The 10,855-nt window shown below is 40.6% G+C and overlaps 1 pseudogene; it reads right to left on the bottom strand.

Moving 5' to 3' along the window:
- Window positions 1-10,305: 10,305 nt before the first annotated feature.
- LOC116582000 lies at window positions 10,306-10,855 on the bottom strand (annotated as a pseudogene).

The raw sequence follows: 10,855 nt of genomic DNA, 5'->3' as shown, positions 1-10,855 counted from the left end.
TAAATTTCTATGCAGTATACAGTTGACTCTTGAACAGCATGAATTTGAACTCATGCATCCACTTATACATGGATTTTGTTTCTTTTTTTGGATTTAAGTATAGTTGACACATTAATTTCAGGGGTACCGCACAGCGATTTGACAAGTCTATACATTGTGCTATACTCACATATGAATTTTTTTTCAATAAATACAGTAAGGTACTCTAAATGTATTTTCTCTTCCTTATGATTTTCTTAACATTTTCTCTAGTTTACTTTATTATAAGAATATGGTATATAATACATATAATTTACAAAATCTGCATTAATCTACTGTTTATGTTATCAGAAAGGCCTCTGGCCAACAGTAATCTATTAGTAGTTAAGTTTTAGGGGAGGCAAAAGTTATACATGGATTTTCAATTGCTCGGGGGTCAGTGCCCCTATCCATATATTTTTCAAGGGTCAACTGTATGCAGATAAGATGTATGTATCAGTAAAGTAAACAGACACACACACAAAGCAGTACTTAATATTTTACAAGAATATATCCATACTTAAGGAAAAATGACACGCATCAAGTGGGTCCTCAGTGGGGGTGTGGAGAATAAGAGTGAGGATAGAGAAAGAGAAGAGAAATTTAAAAACAAACAAACAAAAAACTAAGAGGGGCACCTGGGTGGCTCAGTCAAACACCTGCCTTTGGTTCAGGTCATGATCCCCAAGTCTCAGGATCGAGCCCCACATCTCATCGGACTCCCTGCTCACGGGGATTCTGCTTCTCCCTCTGCTCCTCACCCCTCTCTCTCAAATAAATAAATAAAATCTAAAATTTTTTAAAAGCCCAAAAAAACCCAACAAGAGTGTGGCCTTGCATGAAATGATGATAATGTAGTCTGAACTAAAGAGTAAGATTAAATTAGCTGCCTCCAGGTTTCCAATCAAGTTACCATTGTAAGTGCATTACGTGTAGCTCTTTCATTTTAAACACTCCTATAAGATGTCATGTGCCATAACTTAAACGGTCTGTTATTTTTTTAAAGACTTTATTTTTAAGTAATTTCTATACCCAACATGGGACTCAAATTCATAACCCTGAGATCAAGAGTTCCATGCTCCACAGACAGAGCCAGCCAGGAGCCTCTAACTAGTCTGTTATTAATGGCAACTTCTGCAATCCTCTCTGTAGCATTTCTATAAATCTTAGAAATTGAATTACTGAGTCAAACGTCCTGAGAATTTCCGCTGAGGAATATTGACAATCTCTGTATATTAAGTCCGTCATGTTGCATGTAACCACAGTAAACCGTTAAGGGTAAGTACATTTTACCTCTGTTTTTAAAAAGCATAAAGAAGAAAGTCTGAACCCCTAGCATTTCTACTGACTGTATGGTTTTTCTCACAGTTCTCGCCAATTGGATTTTTAGGTTCTGTTTAATTTTTGTTAATCTGATGGAAGAAATGTGCATTTGAATTAGCTGTTTTCCATGTTTGCCACTAAGTGTCAGTATCTGTCCACGCATTACTTTGTACTACCTAGGGGATTGTGCAGAGAGTACTCTTTTTATATCTTGAACTTCTTTCCCTAGGTATCATCCCTTCTTAGTACTATTTAAGACATCTTTGTGCTGATGGCTCAAAATTTTTCTGTAGATTGTCCCGTTTCTGGACCATCGTTCTGTATGCAACATCTAATGGAACCATCCACCTGGATTTCAAATGCGTCTCCAGATGCACAGGTCCACAACAGAAATCCCAGCACATGCTACAGTATGGATGAATCTCAAGGATGTCGGGCCAAAACAAAGGAAGTCAGTTACAGACAACAAATATTTTATGGTTCCACTTAAATGGAATATAGAGTCAAAATCATAGAATCATAGAAACAGAAGGTAGAAAGGTGGTTACCAAGGGCTAAGGGAAGGAGGGTTGGGGAATTAGTGTTTAACAGATGTAGAATTCCAATATTGCAAAGTGAAAAAAATTACTAGAGACCTGTTGCACAGCTATGTGAATATATTTAATACTACTGAACTGTACATTTTAAAATGTTTACAATGATAAATTTAATGTTATGGTTTTTTACCATAATAAAAATAAATTTTAAAAATTAAAAAATTTAGGGCGCCTGGGTGGCTCAGTGGGTTAAAGCCTCTGCCTTCGGCTCGGGTCGTGATCCCAGGGTCCTGGGATCGAGCCCCGCATCGGGCTGTCTGCTCTGCGGAGAGCCTGCTTCCTCCTCTCTCTCTCTCTGCCTGCCTCTCTGCCTACTTGTGATCTCTGTCTGTCAAATAAATAAATAAAATCTTTAATTAAAAAAATAAAAAAAAAAAGGTAAAAAATTTAAATACAGCCTGAAGTCATTTCTTAAATACAAAAGTCATGTACTATTTGAAAAAATCTAACAGAATTACAATATTAATTTGGGGTATAATCTTAAATATAAAATTGCCAATTTAGTTGCCAATACCATAAAAAATTCCAAAATGAAAAATCCCAATCACTGTATGAACAATATAAAAGGTGCTGTGGGAATGCAAAGGAGGGATTCTGTGCCTTTGGATGAATTACTCATACTAGCGCTCATTTTCCCATTACACAGTGATGTGATCTTTAAATGGGAAGTAATCATCACGATCTCTCAAATGTGAAGAGGAAATTCAATTAGATGTTTAGATGAACTTCACACAGTGCATATCACGTGGTTAATAATTACACAAATGAAAGCTATTCTTTTTTTTTTAAGATTTTATTTATTTATTTGACAGAGAGAGAGAAAGATCACAAGCAGGCAGGGAGATAGGCAGAGAGAGAGGGGGAAGCAGTCTCTCCACTGAGCAAAGAGCCCGATGCAGGGCTTGATCTCAGGACCCTGAGATAATGACCTGAGCTGAAGGCAGACGTTTAACAACTGAGCCACCCAGCCACTCCAAGAGCTATTCTTGAGGAACAAACCAGAGGACCAAATATACTGTGGGAAACACTATTCTTTAAGAATGGAGAGCTTACCGGCGCCTGGGTGGTTCAGTGGGTTAAGTCTCTGTCTTCGGCTAAGGTCATGATCTCAGGGTCCTGGGATTGAGGCGGGGAGCCTGCTTTCTCTCTCTCTCTCTCTCTGCCTGACTCTCTGCCTACTTGTGATCTGTCTGTCAAATAAATGAATTAAAAAAAAAAAAATCTTAAAAAAAAAAAAAAAGGAATGGAGAGCTCATAGGTTCTTCAAAAAATACCCACCTTAGTTTTAGTATTTCCCATTCAGACTTCCTTAAATTTGAGAACATTTTTTTTAATTTTTTAAGATTTTTATAATTTATTCAACAGAGAGAAGGAGCACAAGAAGGGGAAGGGGGTAAGCGGGCTCCCCTCTGAGCAAGGAGCCCAATGCAGGGCTCGATCCCAGGACTCCGGGATAATGACCTGAACTGAAGGCAGACACTTAAACAACTGAGCCACCCAAGTGGCTCCCCTTGGCAACATGTTTTAAAGTAGCATCAGTATATATGGTGATATAGGACAAAAATAAATGACAAGTAGTCAATTGTAAACTAGAACACATAGGTTACTCTTGTTTGGAGGTAAACAAAGGGTGGAAAAATGTGGTGTGGATGAGATTACCAAGGATATTACAGAAATGCCAGAGTCACCGAGGAGACTTATTGAAACTCAATGCCCAAGCCTTTCAAAGCAAAATCCTGATACAGTCCACCCAGGGAAGCCTGCTCCTACAGCTGCTTTGGCACCACCCGGGCATCAGCCCCTCCTCCACCTTCCCAACACCCCCTCCAAAGCCCCCAGCTCCAGAAGGAGCAGGGGAAGGAGAGATGCTGCTCCTGGAAGCTAATCTCCTAGGTGGGAGGATAGAATGAGCTTGTGAATCCAGAAGACAGGCAAGGACTCATTCTGGAACACCTTCTTTAAAGGGCAGAAGCAGTTAAAAGCTACCTGAGAAAGAAATTAAAACTGCCTGAGAAAGAACAAGCTGAGTTAGTCACCCAGCCTGGCATCTGCGCGCTTGAGAAAGACAAGATGCATTCTCTTCAAAGTATTCCAGGGATCCAGCAATCAGACCTCTGATTAAATTAGAGGAGTTTCACTGGAGAAGTAGTAGGAAGTGGCAACAGGGGACAGTGAGTCAAATCTTCCCCACCCCTCATGCCCCGCCCCCACCCCTGTGCAGAAGATGCAGAGAGGAAGATGAGAAACATTATCAGGGGCCTGTCATTCCTTGATGCTGATTACATCTGGAGTCTGTCCAATAGGACAAAGGAAAGGAAACTCCCTATAGGATTATGAGTATAAAGGGAGCCAGATTCAGAGCTCGTGGTAAACAGAGAGATTGTGCTGTGTGGCACTCCAAGCATGGACAAGATGCGACTGATTGGCAGGAAGAGAAGGAGCTCTCAGGGCTGTGCTGTGAGCCAGATGTGAGGTTCATCCCCAGGACCCTAAGATCATGACCCGAGGGGAAGGCAGATGCTTAACTGACTAGATTTAACTGTCCTGTGTCAGATGTTTTCATAATTATTGGCATTTAGGGATAGAAGAAAAGGTTGAGCTCTTCTTTAACGTGGTTGTGGGTCATGTGTCTCAGTCTAGACCTAACTGCAGGTCTTAGAATGAGTTGTGTGTCTAGATTCTGGCATGAGCTGTGACCTGTGTAGTTTCAGGGGAAAGTCTCTAACCCATGACTAATTGGTTGAATGTCTCACTAGACATTGGCTCCTGCTCTGTAGAACACTCAGGGTAAAGACTCTCTGTGATATCCTGGATACTGAGTAGTCCCATGTGTGGGGCAAGGGCAGTCACTGGGTAAGTAACCATCATTATATGAAGATTTTAATTACTGAGCTCCATGCTCCTCAAGCAGATAGCTCACTAAGACTCTATAAAACATTTACACTGCTTCTGCTACTGCTGCCTATGTCTTTGTCAAAACAAAGATTCAAATCAAGGTTACAAGGCAAAACACCCAAGGCACTCCTATGGTACACTGGCAGCACACTAGACTTAGCACAAGCTGGGCTGGGGAGCAGAGGGAGAGGAAGCAGCAGACTTCCCTCTGAGAGAACCGAACTTGGGGCTCTATCCCATCCCAGGACCCTGAGATCAGGATGGGAGCTAAAGGCAAATGCTTAACCAACTGAGTCACCTAGGCACCTCAGTAAATAAAATGTCTTAAAAAAATAAACAAAAGATCCTTCATAATGCTTTCTTCCAAACTCAGGTGTAACTAATTCATGTAGAACACATATTAAAATAGTATTTGATTCAAGGGCACCTGAGTGGCTCCATTGTTAAGTGTCTGCCTTCGGCTCAGGTCATGATCTCAGGGTCCTGGGATCGAGAACCGCTTGGGGCTTCCTGCTCAGCAGGAAGCCCGCTTCTCCCTCTGTGCCTCCCCCTGCTTGTGTTCCTTCTCTGTGCCTCACTCTGTCAAATAAAATCTTTAAAATATTTTTTAAAAATTGTATTTGATTCAATATTTTAATATTTAAAAAATTAAATATTACAGATAATTTTAAACTACCCCAAAACCATTCATCTATCTCATTCCGTTATGCACCGGAATGTGGTACCTTTCAATCTACTATTAAAAATAATTACTATGAAGGCCCCCTGGTGGCTCAGTCATGAAGCGTCTGCCTTCAACTCAGGTCATGATCCTAGGATCCTGGGATGGAGCCCTGTCAGGAGGATCCTTGCTCAGTGGAAGCCTGCTTCTCTCTCTCTCACTCCCCCTGCTTGTATTCCCTCTCTGTCAAATAAATAAAAATCTTTAAAAAAAAATTAATATGAAACCGTTTAAAAGATATACAGAAGCAGGAAGAACAAAATTCTTAAAACAGCATGTTTCCATTAACCCTCATTCAACATTTACTGAGTTTGTTAATTTCTGTTCAATTTTCCCCTTTTGGTTGTGTTAGGTCTGTTATTAAACAAAACTAGACTGAGACAAAGTGAAAGTTATTTAAAGTTTTATTTTACGAAAAGTATTAAAAGTTAGACTGATCCAGTCAGGGGACCGAGACTGAAACGAAGTGAAAGTTATGCAAAGCTCTATTCTGTGCTAAATTTGAAGTCGGACTGACCGGCCAGGGCCGCCTCCAAAGAGGGACCACCCCCAGCTTACAGGCTCAAGAATTGACTGACTGACCGGTCAGGGGCACCTCTGAAGAGAGCGACCCCGCCCAGCCTCACAGACTAACTTTTATAGAGCAAAAGCCTGGTCACACATAGGTGGCCAATGAGATTGTAACACACACAGAAAGTTGCATAGTCATGTTAGGCCACATGCAGGTGGCCAATTGAATTATAATTGGTCCTATAGTAGCTGTTTGAACTAGCCTATCACTGGTCAGAACTGGCGCCCAAAAGGCGGAGTTTACATTCGTTGGTGGTTAAGGAGACAGTATGTGTGTTTTACTGATTGTATGTCTCCACCTGGCCTGATTCATCCTTGTATTCTGCACTCTGTTATCACGAACTGGCCCACCTGGCCTTGTATTCTGGGCTCTGTTATTAGGAATTGGCTGACCACATTCTGCTGGTTTCCCAGACTTGCTTTTAAGTAAGTTTCTTGGCGGGGGGCGGGGAGAGGGGGGCAGGGTCAGTTTAAGTTTTATTGCACAAACAACAAAATGGCTTTTAACCAAGATGGAGTCGCTCTGGCTAAATAGGCCCTTACAGTTGCTGTTGTTTCATACACACACACATAAGCACCTACTACTAAAAGTATGGACACTGGGGTGCTTGGGTGGCTCAGTCAGGTAAGTGTCTAATTTCAGCTTGGACATGACCTCAGGGTACTGGGATTGTGCCCTGTGACAGGATTCCCACTCATCGGGAAGTCTGCTTCACCCTCTCCCTCTGCATCTCCCCCCCACATATGCTCTCAAAAAAAATCTCTAAAATAAATAAATAAAAATATGGACATTAGCCTACCTATATAATACCTAAGAAAATAACCAATGCTTTAAATATTTAATCCATATTCAAATTTCCCCTAGTGGCTCATAAATGCCTTCTTAAATTTGGTTTGTTCGAATCACAATCCGAAGTTCCAGGTTTCACATTTAGAAATTTTCAGTTCCATTGCTTCTTGGCCTTTTGTAAGAACAAGTATAGAAATTTTCAGTTCCAACTGGCCTTTTTTTTGGGGGGGAGGATTGGTTTCTGGATACTATTTATTGAAGTGACTAGGTCATTCTCCTGGATAATTTCCACATAACTGTATTGTTTCCTCATAGTGTCATTTAGCTTATTCCTGTGTTTGCGATCAACTACAAGGTAGCTGCAAAGGTTTGCTGAATTCAGATCCAAATTTTTCAGCAAGAACAATTTGTAAGTGATGCAATGTTTTTCAAAAAACATCAAATAGGGGCCCTGGGTGGCTCAGTGGGTTTAGCCTCTGCCTTCGGCTCAGGTCATGATCTCAGGGTCCCCGGATGGAGACCCGCATTGGGCTCTCTCCCCCACCTCTCTGCCAAATAGATAAAATACATGTATTTTTTTAAAAAATCAAGTGTATACATAATGTGTAGCTGTCTGCTCTAGTGATGCTATGACTGGTCAGTGGGTTAGGGTGATGACAGTCCAGCAGCCTAATTATACAGGCTGGAACCAGCTCCATAAGGTGACCCTGAAAATGTCTTAAGCGTGGAAAGGAAACAAAGGTATTACCTGCAAGAACGTAACTGTCTTTTAGAAGACTCACAAGAATCCAGATAAAATCTTGAGGGTTATTTTTTAATTTTTTTTAAAGATTATGTAAATTAGGGAGATTGAGAACTAAGGTATTATCTGCAAAAACATACTATCTTGCGGCGCCTGGGTGCTTCAGTCAGTTAAGCATCTGCCTTGGCCTCAGGTCATGGTCCCAGTGTCCTGGGATCAAGTCCCTCATTGGTGGGGTGGGGCGGTCCCTGCAGAGCAGGGAGCCTGCTTCCCCCTCTCCTGCTTGTATTCCCTCTATCAAAAAAATTAAATCTTCAAAAAAAAAAAAAAAAAACCCCAAAAGAACGTAATTGTCTTTTAGAAAATTCACAGGTACCCAGGTAAAATATTGGTATTTTTGTTTTACAGATTATTTGAGAGTGATTAAGAGAGCTAGTGGGAGGTGTTGTAAAGTGGGAGCAGGGAGCCTGATAAATCCCAGGACCCTGAGATCATGACCTGAGCCTAAGGCAGACACTTAACCTACTGGGCCACCCAGCCTCCTGAGGGTTATTTATAGCAGCATTATTATGAAATGTGTATGTAATGTGTATCAGTCTGTGGGCAACAACAAAAAAATTAACAATGTTTATGAAATGAAAATTTTACCTACGTTTATTGCAGCATTATTTACAGTAGCCAAGATAGGGAAGCAACCTAGTTGTCCATCAATAAAGGTGTGGCATATATACTACACACAGTGGAATTATTCTATTAAAGAATATGAGATCTTGCCTATTTGCAACAACACAGATGGACCTAAAAAACATTATTCCACTTTTATGTGGAATCTAAAAAACACACACATGAATGACAGCAGGGGAAAAAAGGGCAGAAATAGACTCAATGCAGAGAATTGAGTAGCAGGGGCAGGGAGACGGGCAAAATGGGTGAAGGGAGAGGGAGATACAGGTTTCCAGTCATCGAATGAGTAAGTCACAGGAATAAAAGGTACAGCACAGAGAATTTGTCAATGATATTGGATAGTGCTGTATGGTGACAGATGACAGCTACACCTGTGGTAACACAGCGTAACAGAGACTTATCGAATCACTATGCTGTGTCCCTTAAACTAATGTTAACATTGTTCAACACTGTATATTCATCAATGTATATTCAATAGCAACACTATTTAGTAAAGTTTTATAACTGCATCAAATATTAGATAAAAAATTATTAAATAGCTAGAAATTAAAGTACATATTGTGAAGAAAATCAAATATTCAAGGGACCGTATTAAGGAATACCTTTATAAATGCAGGACACCATAGGTATGCATGACAACACACAATATAGCAAAGATGCCAATTAAAATTATGGCTTCAGGGTGATCCCAATAAAATCCTCATGTTATTTTAATGGCATTAAGATAAGCTGAAGAACAAAACACCAAGAAGAATCAAGACATTCCAGAGAGAAGGAACAAACATTTTACCTGACATCAACATAGTAATTATTAAATAATGTCTTAGTAATTATGAAACTGTTGTACTGGTGCAAGGATAGGCTAACAGACTCACAAAACAGAAGAGAGAATCCAGACACAGAGTCAAACACATGGAAACTGGCTGTGGGATAAACCTCCCATGCAGATCAGTAAGAATTTTTCAATAAATGGTTTGGGGACAACTGGTTATCCAGATGGACACTGGACTCCATTTAGTGCTATACATAAAATTCAGTTCATTTAAATATAGAAACCTAAACTATAAAAACATTTCAAAGCCAACACAGGAGAGACTCTAGTATCCACTTGTGAAAATGACTCATAAAGGCTCCAAGTCTCATAAAACAAAGGAAAAGACAGAGATTTTAAAACTGCAATATTATACACACAATACACAAGTTTTTTTAAATAAATCATTTGTATTTAACATGAAAAAATTATTCACAAACTGTCAACCATGGCTCAACAAAAAAACAAAAGAGCAATGTTTTTGTTGTTAAATATACAATATTTTAGTAGAAAGGTTTATTGAAATGTTAGACATCAGAGAAGTTTGATAAAATGTTGGGAATATTTTAAACAGACTGGAGATTAACGTTAATCAAAAGCAACTAAAAATGGTTGGCGAGTCAATATAAATGAGACTTCTTTATAGCAAAAGCAAACCATTGGCAAAAGGTTAAAAGCAATTTCAACAATGGAAAATACTAGCAACAAAGTTCACTCCCATATATATGTATGATGTATACAAACATTATGGAAGTGCATTTGTGTTTATGTATTTATGTATTGTGTGTGTACATACAGGTTAGGTGAGCATACAGATTACATACGTATAATAGTAGATAAACAGATCTGACATAAATATGAAAGTATCACTAAAGGGAGTAATTTAAACAAAAATAAACTTGAAGCTACTCCTATGTGTATTTACTTGATGGCATCAAGTTTATTCGGCTCCTGGAACACACTTTTAGGGCAGGCATGGCAGTAGAAGTAGCCATTGAGACCAGAGATAGGTAACAAGTCATACACACCCTCCCCACTCCCCACCCCCCACCCCCCACCCCCCACCCCCGAGGGCCAGAGAGGAACCTTTATCAGAGAATCCAGAGTCCTGGTGTGGCACAGAAGACGACAGTAATCCAATTAATGGTCTGAGTTTCACCCCCCCAGCCATCTCTCAAGTTTGGCATTCACGGCTGGTGGCAGAGCCCATCCACTTCTCTCCAGCCGGTACCGGCAACTGCACCTGGTCGGAGCCAAATAGCACATGGATTTGGCCACCCGGATGGGGCCCCCCCCAATCTGCAGGCTGCCTTGGAGGTCTCCTTTAACTCGTTCTTTCACCTTTGGTATTGTGGTCTTTTCAGGAAGTCCTTGGACTTGTTCCGTACATGTGTCAGTCTTCTCTGCAACAACTAGGACGTTCTGGGGCTTGGAGATCTTTTCACCCTGAGCCCAGATGCTCATCCATAGTTCCCCAGACACCTTCTCCAGCATTTCTCCATGCTCCAAAGTGACACTGGTGAGGAATCGCAGGGCCAATGAATGTTCCTCTCAAGGACCACAGAGAAGTCATCCTTGGGGAACCAGATGGGAACTTGGGATATGCTGTCTCCGGAGCCTAACGTCATTTCCCAGGTATTGGGTGTTGCAGGGAGGCAGAGTTGGCTGCCTGTATCTGTCTTTCATAACCGATGCAATGACACTA

Source organism: Mustela erminea, chromosome 2 (genome assembly GCF_009829155.1).
Source record: "Mustela erminea isolate mMusErm1 chromosome 2, mMusErm1.Pri, whole genome shotgun sequence".
Taxonomy (NCBI): domain Eukaryota; kingdom Metazoa; phylum Chordata; class Mammalia; order Carnivora; family Mustelidae; genus Mustela; species Mustela erminea.
Note: the sequence above shows the minus strand (reverse complement) of the source record. Positions and strands in the feature narration are given on the sequence as shown.